The following is an 11,055-nucleotide window of genomic DNA, read 5'->3' as shown; positions in this document are numbered from 1 at the left end:
GAGCCATTATAGCACGCCTTTAATCCCAGAACTTGGGAGGCAGGCTCAGACAGATCTCTGTGAGTTCTAGGACAGCCAGGACTGTTACACAGAGAAACTCTCTCAAAAAAAAAACCAGAAAAAAAAATTAAAAAATAACTGTGGTGGCCATGTGTGCACAGTGACTCACACAGAGTGGAAGGCAACCTGTCCTCCCACAGAAAGGCTGCTTTCAGCATCCCATACCACATGCTTTGCCCTCAGCATGACGCTGGAAGCCTTCCACCGCCCAGCTAGCTTGCACCAAGTTGCCCCGAAACCTTGCAACTCCTCAGTTCTGTGTCACCAGTGTGCAGCCCACTGCCAGACTGGTGTACAAAGACACTGCCAGGCTCTGGGATGTCTATGGCCCCTACAAGATGACAAGTGAGCTCTTGGCATGCATGAGAAGACTTCAGCCTCCCTCCCTAGTGTCCCAGAGCATGTGGGTGTTTGAAATAGATCCCAAAACGGAGAGCGACAGAAGGTCAGGTGTATGAATGACCACTCCCCCCCTTCCCACCTCTGCCACACTCACCCTCCAAGATCATTGCACTTATATATAACCCAAACTGCCAATCTGAGGACCGGTTACGAGATGACTTTTGACACACTATGAGAATTACTCTGTGTGTGTCATCAGATCTTCGAGTTTCCTGCTTAGGCACAGCCATGGTATATGGGGCTGGCCTAACACAGTCTTCTCTGCTGAAGGAAGCTGTGCTTTGCTGGGCCACATGGGCAGGTGCCCCAGTCTTGAGACATGAACAGGCGTGTTATATGAACCCACAGAATTAGATACAAGATAGGGATCAACACTGATAAAGAACAGATTAGATGCTGCTGCAATCCAGCTGCTATATCCTGCCATTCTGCCTAGGAACCAACTGCTCCTTGCTCTGGCTCCAACCACCAGAGAGAGAGAGAGCTAGAGCAAGAGAGCGTATGACCCCCCTCCCCTCAGCTCTTACATGGTCATGTATGTAGACAAGATCACGCCCTAGAGCTTGCTGCCCCAAAAGTCCTTGGCTAAACAAGTTGAAATTCCACATTTCCCCCTTTTTTTTTTTTCAAAATAAGAAGGTTCTAATCCTAACAAAAAACTATGTACCATGAGAGCAACTATCAGTTATTGTGCAGAAGAAAGAAAAGGTAATAACACAAACATAAATGAAACTACAAGAACATCAATCAAGAAACAGACTGTCTAAGCTACAGGTAATCGACAAATTATAGAGATTATTCCAATAGCTGTCCTATCCTGGAAAGCCTAAGTCTTGCACCTGATATGCCCTAGCTAAGATATAAGAGAATGGTAACTGTAACTATTTAATCTTCCACCCCATCAAAGACCTGAGAAGAAAAATATTACCTGAATAAGTAGAAAGTGCAAGCAAGTGACCTCCGAAAGTTGCAAAAAATGAGAGAAACTGTTGGCTGCCTGGACAGTCACCCAATGTTTCTCTGTAACATTGGGGCAACTAATTTTGGCTATAGGCCTAGAATTTCTGACAGACCATTTTCAGAAATAGGAAAATTTGAAAGACTGTCCTACCCTGTCTCAGCACTTGTTCAGCAGTTGCTTTACCTTGTATCCTGCTTGTCTGGATTGGACAGCATGGTTACTGACAGCAGTCAAGGCAAGGGAAGTTCTTTGCCTGACAGGCAAATTTTGCCAAGAAGAAAACAAGCTCCATATGGAGTGTCTTCAGTGGCCACTATTCACTCAGGAGTAGATTGATGCTGCCAGGAGCAGTTGTGTCTCATGTACAGAATTCTAAGTTATTAAAACATTTAAATGCCATATCTGATAGATTTTTGAAGTGTTTGAGGATTACCTATCTATACAGAATATGTCATTGTGCATCTAGAAAGCCTAACATAAGTATGGCAGATATGGGTGACTATTAGCTTGTAATTCTTAATAACCTATATATCTTAAAGACTAAACCTTCACATTATAAAAATAATCTGTAAACAGATATACAGTATATTTCTATTGGTAGTTTCGAGGACAGTGACCTCAAAACTGACAATAGAAATATATAGTGCAATATGACAAAAATATTCTTAATTTGTATTAATATATGTAATATAAAATATCCTAAACAAGTAGAAACATACAATATGACAAAAATAATTTTGTTTTTATTTTTTTCAAGAGAGAGTTTCTCTGTGTGATAACCCTGGCTATCCTGGAGCTTGCTTTGTATATCAGGCTGGCCTTGAACTCACAGAGATTCAACTGCCTCTGCCTCCCAAGTGCTGGCATAGTATGCTTAGAATTGCTTCCTGCTGTCTAGGGGTGACTATCTCTATGGGATCCTGTAAAAAAAATAATAAAACAATGGTTAAAGCTCATGAGGACTAGCTGTAACATTTGTAGCCAGTCTCTGAGTAATGACTAAAATTTATCTGAAGTTCTGGCTAGTGTAGTATAAAAAGGTGGGCCATCTCAGCTAGCCACTTTAGAATTGTCCTGAGCAGTTTATAGTCCAAAACTGATCTTTGAATGGTGATTATTGTCTTAAAGGCATTATAATGGACCAGGTCTCCATAATGCTTTATGTGTAAACTTGTGGTGATGCCACAAAGGGCCCTTTCAGAGACAGAGAATGTTTCACAGCCTGTGGCACCCTTCACACTGAAAGGAGAAGGGGGAGGGGAGAGCAGCATTCCCAGGGTCCCTGGGAGACCCATAATCTTTTAGGAGACTTCAGAGATCACTGTTAAGAAAATTATTAAGAGGCTGGAGAGATGGCTCAGAGGTTAAGAGCATTGCCTGCTCTTCCAAAAGTCCTGAGTTCAATTCCCAGCAACCACATGGTGGCTCACAACCATCTGTAATGAGGTCTGGTGCCCTCTTCTGGCCTGCAGGCATACACATAGACAGAATATTGTATACATAATAAATAAATATTTAAAAAAGAAAATTATTAATATCAAAACAGAAAGTTTATATTTTAAGGTAGATACATATCCAAAGTAAGGTCCTAAAGAGTCAAAAAGTGGGCTGGAGAGATGGCTCAGAGGTTAAGAGCACTGACTGCTCTTTCAGAGGTCCTGAGTTCAATTCCCGTCAACCACATGATGGCTCACAACCATCAGTAATGAGATCTGGTGCCCTCTTCTGACCTGAAGGCATACATGCAGGAAGAACCCTGTATATATAATTAATAACTAAGTATTTTTTTTAAAAAATGAGTCAAAAAGTATGAGGAGAAAGAGATTTGTGACAACAATGGGCTCAGGTTTCATTGGGCGCCACTTGTTACATGAACCCACGAAAGTCTGTTAAAGGGTCTCAAGAATTTATTTAGGTATGAGATACTGATAAACACAGATACAGAACAGACTGGATGCTGCTGCAGTCCAGCTGTGGCCCCTTGCTCTGGCTCCGACCACCAGCCCTTCATGGCAGGAGTGATGCATCCTTTTCACCTGTTAGACGCCTGGAGTTGGAGAGGTAGGATCTGAGTGAAAGTTGAGTGTCTCTTGAGGACAGACAGCCCAGACCTCCCACACAGGGAGTGCTGAACACAAGGCCACTTGGTCTCTCTGACCTTAGATAGCAGCTAGGGGTTCCTTTTGGAGAATCTAGGCTAGTGAAAGACTGGAAGAGTCTTGCTGGGGGATGATTAATTTTCTGAAAAGACAAGCAAGCTTAACCTAAGACACGGGAAGCTTCTATAGAGCTAAGAAAGGTGCTGACAAGACAGGAAATACTCAGAGCTGAAGAATAATGGACGAGTTAGAAATTATCTTTCTGACTTGCAAATACAAAACGAGTTCCCTGGACTGGAGAGATGGTTCAGTTGTTAAGAGCACTTGTTCATAGCAGAAGACCCACATTGGTTTCCAGCACCCACGTGGTGGTTTACAACCTTCAGTAACTCCAGCTCTGAGGGATCCAATGCCGTCTTCTGGCCTCCATGGACATCAGACATACATGTAATGCACATACATACATACATACATACATACATGTAAGCAAAACACCAATATACATAAATAAGTTTTGTGTTAAAAAAAAAAAAAGAACTGGGTGGGGGCTGGAGAGATGGCTCAGAGGTTAAGAGCATTGCCTGCTCTTCCAAAGGTCCTGAGTTCAATTTCCAGCAACCACATGGTGGCTCACAACCATCTGTAATGGGGTCTGGTGCCCTCTTCTGGCCTGCGGGCATACACACAGACAGAATATTCTATACATAATAAATAAATATTTAAAAAAATCAATTTAAAAAAAAAAAAAAGAACTGGGTGTAGTGGCATATGCCTTTAATCCAAGCACTTGGGAGCAGAAGCAGGCAGATCACTGAGTTCAATTCCAGACTGGTTTATGTAGGGAGTTCTAGACCAGCCAGGGCTACACTGAGACCAGGTCTCAAAAATAAATATATAAATAAATGAGGCAGGTGGGAGCAGAGGTCCACACCTTACCAGGCTTCCCATGAGAGTGCCAACAGGAAAGGCAAAAACTGAGCTAGGCATAATAGTGTACATCTATAATTCTAGCATTTGGGAGGTAGAAGTAGAAAGATCAGGAGTTCAAGGCCAGCTAGACTACATGAGGCCTTGCTTCTGAGAGAAAGGATAGAGGATAGACACAGAGAGTTGTTGAACATATAAAATTAGACATGCAGGGAGGATAAGAAAGATGAGTCTAGCTCCCAAGCTCACTCTGGACAAGCAACTGGTAAGCACAGACAAGGGGTGGGTCAGAGGAAGGTCAGGAGCTCTGGAGGGGGGCTTGCAATTTCTGATGGTGACAAAATTCAAATGAGAAAAGGTTGATGGCAATGAGGAAGTCACAAGTCTCAGAAACTACGATGGGGAAGCCTTGTTAACCAGTTATCTTCAAGAGGTGGGGCCAAGTTAGGGTGTGGTTTTCTGGGACCCAGGTGTGCTCTCTCTGCATGTGGTTCCCTCGTGACACAGCTGAGCTTGGACTTCTTGCTCCTGTTTTGTGAGTTTTCTCCTTTTGATAAATAAAAATGTAACTCTTTTATCTTTTAGCTAGCCTGGTTATTTCCCGTGTCGAGTTAACTTCTACAGTTGGCGCCCCGAATCATGGAGCTCAGATCTTAAGTGGTTCTAGCCAGCTGCCGTCAGGCTTCATGCCGTTTATTTGAATATAGAATTCCCACACAGTGGCCCTGAGTAGCCAGTAGCCACGGTCCTTCATATTTTCTCATTAAACATCTCAAAGCACCTTTGCCACCCATGACTGTGCGGCCGGCTTCTGGGTCCAGTTTGAATGTGGGCTTCCCTGCTTTCTTGCTCTGCTTGTGCTCCTTTTGCTGCTGACCAGTCAGGGACATCCACGGAATGCACAGTCTGTGATTTACACGGAATAATTCTTTTTAATCTGAGCATATCTTTCAGCATTTAATGATAAAATCAGATTCAAACTAGCCACATGACTACAAGTGCGCCATGAACCCTAAATTAGGGTTGGGTGCTGCGGGAGTATCTTTCACTCCTTCAGCCAATAGCTGCTGAAATACCAGCCCACTGGGGCGCGGTATATTTCTCTTTAAAAAAGAGCGGCAAGTCCCGGCTTGGTTCCGGCTCCTGCTCCAGCGACTAGGCTCCTTCCCTGACGATTTGTATGTATGTAAGTTTTACCCCCCAAAATAAATACCCCCTTTCAAACCTAGCTGGTGTGGGATTGATTCGGCATTAGTTGGGGAAGGGCTTTGTTTTTGTCTTTTCAGGAGAATAAAGGCATCCAGCTACGGAATCTGAAGACCACTGAACAAATGAGACATCTGAAGAAAATGGACAAATCATCCAGAAAAAAAAGTCCCAAGAAAAAAATAAATTGAACTATTGGTATACTATATTTTCAACAGGATAAAATTTCATAAATCTTTGCAAGTGTCTGTTTCTGCTGTTCTCTACAGACAGAAAATGCAAATGGTCTTCGGTAGTCCCAGTCCAATTAAAAATTAAAGCTGGCTTTGGAGTTTGACTGTGGCTCTCTCATTCTCTAAACACAAGCATGCTTGTCAAAGTAAAATCCAAAATCTTGGTCTCATGTTAGAAGAACCATTTGAAATGGGACAGGAGAAAAACCGAAATTAAGTGACTATTTTATTGCTACTAATCTCATAATCCTTTCGTTTTATTTTGAGTTTTTGACAGCTTTTCTTAAGATATAAATATTATCTCAAAATTTATAATATATATATATACATATATATTAAACTTTTTATCATTATATTAATGATCATATAGGTACTAACTAATTCTAGAAAAAGGATTCATCTAGTTTCCTGTAGGTTTGAGTCTCTATCAAGTAACTAGGAATTAAGTTTTTGTACTCTGGATATGCATAACAAAGTATGGTCCTTTAACCTCTTTGAGATCTGCAGCATATGACATTTAAAATGTTTACGTTTTTTGCAGTGAACCAAGACCATGCCTAACAGTGACCTTTGAAGTGCCCAAAAATAGGATGGGTTCCCACAACAATGATTCCACCAGGACAGATAACACCACTGTTAAGTTGGGAGCATAGGCCCCAGCCCCTCGCATCTATCCCAGCCCCCAGGCCTGAGAGTTATATTGGTATGAACTCCAAATCCCAGCAGGCCAGGCCCTGACCCCTCTCTGGGGGAGAAGGGGTCAGGACCACTCCCACAGAGTATTTGAATGAATTCCCAAAAGAAGAACATGTGGTCTCTTTTCCTTCCTCCCAAGGGTCGAATTTGCAGCCCCTCAGGGCTACCTGAGAGTGCAGAACTCTCATTAAACCTGGATATTTCTTAATTTGGCTTGTTTTGGTTTGGCTTGATTGGGAATTTCTGTCGGCAGAGAGCTTGCATTAGGAAATATTCCTAACATCATGTTAGGAAATATTCCTAACAACCACTAAGCTGAAAAACATTACATAAAGATTGGCTTTGAACTACAAACAGCTCAGGACAATTTTGAGATAGCTAACTGAGATGATCCAGCCTCACAGACTACTTTAGCCGGGACTTGAGACAAGCCCTGCACTTTCCCATTACACAGAGACTGGACAACAAAAAATACAGCTACCTCTCCAAGGACTTGACAATTAATCCAAATTTTCTTTCTTGGGTGCCCTAAAGATACCACTGCTCCCAGACAGCAGAAAGTAAATTTAAGAATATGATACCCACATTCCCAAAAGGTGGGGTAGGTGGATTTTGGCCTTTCATTGGGTATGGATAGTTATCATTGTTTTGGGGGATTGGTTATAAGTTGTTATTGGTAATGGTCAGGAAAAAGCTGAACATAAGAGTTTAGATTCAGAGTTTTTGTTTGTTTGGTTTTTTTTAAGATTTATTTATTATGTATACAGTACTCTGTCTCCATGTATGCCTGCACAACTAAAGAGGGCACCAGATCTCATTCTAGATGGTTGTGGGCCACCATGTGGTTACCGGGAACCAGTGCTCTTAGCCTCTGAGCCATCTCCCCAGCCCTCAGAGTTTTTGTTTTAAAAAGAAAAAAGGGGGGTAGAGATATTATAGGATATAAAAGTAGATTATTGAGTCTACTCTGAAGAGAAAAAGGAGGAATAGGATAAAAGGTAGATTACTGAATCTACTTTTAAACAAAAAAAGAAACTTTGTTTTAAATATTTTACATTGATGTGGATCTTTGTATATTGATAAAAACTTGAGATTAGTTTTGTTAGAACATACTGTATATACATTTCTAATCTTGTTCAAGGTGTTGTACCTACACATCTTATTTAACAGTGTAATGCAAGTTTCTAATCCATGAAAGTTATTATTACCAACTAATTAGAGTATAAAGAAATACCAGTTAGTAGTTAATCATTACAATCAAGCTTGTAGTCATATTAGGTATGTTTTCAAGGTCAAGCAAACATATTTTAGATAGATAGGTCACCTTCAGACACTTCAGATATCTATAGAATATGGCATTTAAGATGTTTTAGCAACACAGGTTCTTTTTCTTATGACAATGAGACACGTCTGCTCCTGGCAGCACCATTCTACTTTAGAGAAGAAGTTCGAAGAATCTCCATGTGGAGTTGTTTTCTTTGTGACAAAAGTTAGTCACTGGGCAAGAAAATGCCTTTGCCTCAACTGCTGACAGCATGCTATCCAAATTGGACAATCAGGATACAAAGAGAGCAACTGCCAAACCTTGCTAAGACAAGGAGGGACAGTCCTTCAAAAATCCTGCTTCATAGAAAAGTCTGTTGAATATTATAGTCCTATAGGCTGAAGATGGATGCCCCAACATTGCAGAGGAACCCTGGGTGACTGTCTAGGCAGCCAGCTGTTTCTGTCACTTCTCACATTTTTTAAAAGTTGCTTGCTAGCACTTCCTGCTTACTCAAGTAATATTACCTCATTCTTGGGTCTCTGATGGAGTTGAAGACTTTATAGTTATAGTTTTCCTTGTTACCCGATTCAGAAGAAAAATTCACTAAAAAGGTGTAAAGTGTATAAGGTTGAGAGATCTTAAAAGATAGTTCTGATAATGCAAATTAGAACAGAAAGTGAATTAGGCACAACCTTTTAGACTCATCAAGATAGAATAGATATGGAGCATTTTCTCTGAATTTGTCAATTGCTAATGGATCAGATATTGTTGATGTACTTATTGCCTGTATATATTATATATAGTTATTGTACTTATTGTATATAGTTTTTCTTATATTCTTCTTTATTTTAAACAAAAGAGGAGAAATACGGTGATATCTTGTTGTAATCTAACAAATAAAGCTTGCCTGAAGATAAGGGGGCAGAGCTAGCCACTAGTTAACCATAGAGGTCTGGAGGTCTGTACAGACAGACAGGGAGGGATATAGTTGGACGGAAAGAGGAATATAAGGTGGGAGGAAACAGTGGTTCGACTCTTTTTAGCTGCACAGTTAGCAAGATAAGAGTTGGCTGTGTCTTGCTCCTGTCTCTCTGATCTTTCAGCATTTGTCCTGCTGTCTGGCTCTGGGTTTTTATTAATAAAACCAATTAAAACTCATGCAACAGCTCTAGTCACATTAGCACAAAGTGGAATCAACTTAGATGTCTGTCAGCTGAGGAATGAGCAATGAAAACATGGGCCATATGGTGTAGGAGTTCCTTCTGTTTGTGTGTTGCTTTCACTGGGTAATGAATAAAGAAACTGCCTTGGCCTAGTTGATAGGACAGAACTTAGGTAGGCGGAGTAGACAGAACTGAATGCTGGGAAGAAGGGCAGAGTGGCAGACGCCATGGATCTCCTGCCCAAGATGGACGCTGGTTAGAATCTTGCCGGTAAGCCACAGTCACATGGCGATACACAGATTAATGGAGATGGGTTAAACTAATATGTAAGAGTTAGCCAATAAGAAGTTAGAGCTAATGGGCCAGGCAGTGTTTAAATGAATACAGTTTCTCTGCGATTATTCCGGGTATAAGCTAGCCAGGCAGCCGGGACAGAACAAAAGGGCCCAATCTCCATGCAACAGGCCATAGACACATCCAACTTTATTCATCCATAAAGAGAGATGACAGTTTCAGGACACTTGTTAGAGTAAGCCAGGTTATCCAGATTCAGAAATACAAATGCCCTAGATTCTCTCTCACATGAGACTCTAGTCTCTGACTGTTAAATATGTGTGTATAGGTGGGAATAAACATGGGGAAAGGCCTGGAAACAAGGAAGGAGGCCCATGAGACTGGAAATATAAAATCTAGGAGATATGTTTGGGGAAGACAACGGAACAAAGTAGAAATGAGGCCGGCAGGCATAAGAAACAATTTAACAATGTGGGACTCCACATGGTATGGGTCATGCACACCCCCACCCCTTCTAACAATGGGTCATGCACACCTCCACCCCCTTCTAACAATGGGTCGTGCACACCTCCACCCCCTTCTAACAATGGGTCGTGCACACCTCCACCTCCTTCTAACAATGGGTCGTGCACACCTCCACCCCTCTTCGAACAATGCACGTGGCAGCCAGACTTCACTTTTTGTTTGTTTGTTTTTGGTAACATGCATTCTAGTTGGTCTTAATAATAAAAACCCAGAACCATTTATAGGTGTTAATGCTGAAGATCAGAGAAACAGAAAGGCCAGCCACTAGAGAATTCTTTTATTTCTACCAATGCTCAGACCAAAGGGGTGATCTTGTCCTCAGACTGCACTGAGCTTCTGTCTCTTCCTGCCTTATATTCCCCTCTCTGCCCAGCCATATCACTCCTGTCTCCACCTCTCTAGTGCTGGGATTAAAGGTATGGGATCCCAAGTGCTGGGATCACCTTTGTGTGAGCTCTGTTTCTCTTTTAAACAGATTCAATCTTGTGTAGCCCAGGGTGGCCTTGAACTAACAGAGATTCGTCTGCTTTTGTCTCCTCAGACCTGGGATTAAAGGTGTGTGCCACCACTGCCTGACCTCTAGTGGCTTAGCTCGGCACTCTGATCTTCAGGCAAGCTTTAGTTGTTAAAACATAAATAAAATATCCCTACATTGCTCAAGACAAGGTTTACTCTGTGTAGCCCTGGCTGTCCTGAAACTTGGCTTGCTTTAAACTCAGAGATCTGCCTGCCTCTGCCTCCTTAGTGCTGGAATTAAAGATTTGGGCCACCGCCACCTGGTTAGTTTGTATTCAAACATACTCTCTATATATCAGGTATAAGAGAAAGGCCAACCCAGCCTAAACTGGTTTGGGATGTGTGTAAATAAGGCAAACTGTGTCTAAGTGAACTTTATTTATCAAGTTATGCCTATGCATAATTAGGTTTGTATAAATTTAAAATCAGATGCATGGCAAGTGGCATGTTCAGTGAGCAAAGATCTATGTGGTGGAAGTCTGTCAATCAAAATGGAGAGCCACCCAAATTATGTCTCTAGTAACCAAACTTCTCCTCTTGGGCCCCCTAAAAGGAAGTCCCTAAATTAATGGGTCCTTGAGTGTCTTCACTCACGTGGCTACTGTTGCTTCATAGTGGGTTCTGACCTCTTCTGTTGCTTTGCTTAAATCACATTTCCTCACTGCTTTGCAAACATTGCAGGCTTTTACTTCCTTCTTGTTCCCCT

The sequence above is a fragment of the Myodes glareolus genome, chromosome 7 (genome assembly GCF_982192425.1).
Source record: "Myodes glareolus chromosome 7, mMyoGla1.1, whole genome shotgun sequence".
In the NCBI taxonomy this organism is placed as follows: domain Eukaryota; kingdom Metazoa; phylum Chordata; class Mammalia; order Rodentia; family Cricetidae; genus Myodes; species Myodes glareolus.
This window is presented reverse-complemented; position numbering follows the sequence as displayed.